We start from the raw sequence: 2,232 nt of genomic DNA on the forward strand, positions 1-2,232 counted from the left end.
TTCGGCCCTGCTGAAGTCAAAATCTAGCTAACAAGCCAGCCCGTGCATTGGGTGGTTGGGGTGCTGGATCCCACGTGGCCAATTGCACAGTTTGAGTCCTAGACCCTGTGACTTAAAAAACATGTAGGAGTGTGTGTGCACGTATGTCCAAAATCTCAAAACGAGGGAGACAAAGGAACTGCAACATGATCATTGCCCCTGATGGTGGTGTGTAGGGGGTACCTTCTTACTTTCTCCATCTCTCTCTCTCTCTCTCTGGCAAGTGCACATACCCTCCTGCAATTTTTTTAATCTAGTTAGCAGTAGGTCAAAGCTTTAAAATTTGAAAATTATTAAAAAGTCAAAAAAAATGAGTGAGAAATTCAGATACTTCTTTTTTTTGTAAGTTTTTTGTTTTTGTTGTGTTTTGCTGTTTCTTTTGTTTTTGGGGGGTTTGGGGGGGTTTTGTTTGTTTGTTTGTTTTTTGCCACAGGTGCACTCACGTGCACTCACCAGAGAGAGACAGACAAAGGGAGAGAAAGTAAGAAATCATCCCCCAAGGGGGATGGCCATGCTGCAATCCCTTCTCCTCAATTCACCTCCTGGGATTTTGTGCACACTTGCAGACATGCCCAGTGTGATTTTTAAGTTGCTGGGTCTGGGACTCCAACCATCATCAGCCAGGTGGAAGTCTGTGCCACTTTCTGGTCCCCTGATAACTCTTAATGATTGTCTTTGTATGCCTCTTTCTCCTTCCCACAAGATGTCCTCAAGGAGTGGTCTGTGTGTGTTGTCTTTGCTTCTCCATCACCTGACTCTGACTTTGCTCCCAAACCTCTCTGAGGGCACTGCTTTCCCCAAACTAACTCCTCAGCACTTGTGGAGTGTTCTCAGACCTCATCCATCTTTCTGCAGATGTTTGTACAGGAAGGATACTCTCTGACCTCACCCTCTAACGAAGTATTTTCCTGTTCTATCTTCTCCACCTTTGATTGTTCCTCTAAAAGCTCCTTGTTCTCTTTTTGCCCCCCAAACCTTCCCAAGATCCCTCTCCTTTCTTTTTTTCCACCTTGCACTGAGGATCATTCAATGCATTATCATCTCAGATTCTCATCTCTGGTTCCAAAGCCCTTCTGCAGGCCTCAGACAGGCTCTGTAACTCAGTGTGTCCCTAATGAGTTCATTCTGTTTTCTTGTGATTTGGATCTCTCCAGTATTTCTTGTTTTTGTTTATGGTCCTACTCATCTGGGCCAAGACCCAGAGTTATGATTGACTATCCCTATTCCCTTTCTTACCTCACCAAGTTTTTTTGGTTTTTGGTTTTGTTTTTGTTATAGCCAAATCCTTATTTGGCTTTTCAGCTCTCACAAATACATACTTATCTCTGCTTTAATTTAAAAGTTTCTCGACCTGCCTCCCCATCTTCAGTCTCTTCCTCGTTTTAATTCTTTTTATGTTTTAAAATTTCATTATAGAGTGTGTGTGCTTGCCAGAGACAGACTGAAAGAGAGAAGGAAATCGAGAAAGCATATCCTGGGTGGGTGGTCACACCACAATCCTTTCTCCTCCATTTCCTCTCTCTAGATTTTGATCATGCACACATACACACCCAGTATGTTTTCAAGCCACTGGGTCTGAGACTTGAACCACATCATCAGCCATGAGATTCAGCTGCCCTAACAACTATACCACTGGCTGGCTCTAAGTTTTTTTTTAATGTTTATTTTATTTATGATAGAGGATGTGTATATACCTATGAAAGAGAGAGGCACCCTCAAACAGGGTCTCATCACACAATGATCCCCTTTCCTTGGCCCTTAGTCTAGTCTACCTGCTTAGGCTCTTGTACATGTGTACACACATTCCCAATACGTTTTCAACCAAAAGTAGTGATCCAAAAGCACAGTTAGCCATGTGGCTTTCAGCACTGCAGTTTTGTTTGCCATTGACTATGCTCCTGGACTGGGCTCCCAATTCCTTATAATCAATACATAATCCTCCCAAATTAAAGTTTTTTTATCATATCACATGCATATTCAAAGACCCGTGCCATCTTCACTGGCTAAACCCACTTGGGGCCACCATTTCTGTCCCCAGACAACCTCTCTCTTTTCTCCCATTACTGCCTTTTGCTCACCCTGTGCTCTGAATTTCGTAGCAATGTTGGTAAACACCCATGATTTGCTGCCTTTGGGCCCCCTTGATGCTAATTTTTCTGCCTGGAATGCCCTTTTCCTATTCATTTGAAGCTT

The sequence above is a fragment of the Tupaia chinensis genome, unplaced genomic scaffold, assembly GCF_000334495.1.
Source record: "Tupaia chinensis unplaced genomic scaffold, TupChi_1.0 Scaffold000275_1, whole genome shotgun sequence".
NCBI classification, from domain to species: domain Eukaryota; kingdom Metazoa; phylum Chordata; class Mammalia; order Scandentia; family Tupaiidae; genus Tupaia; species Tupaia belangeri.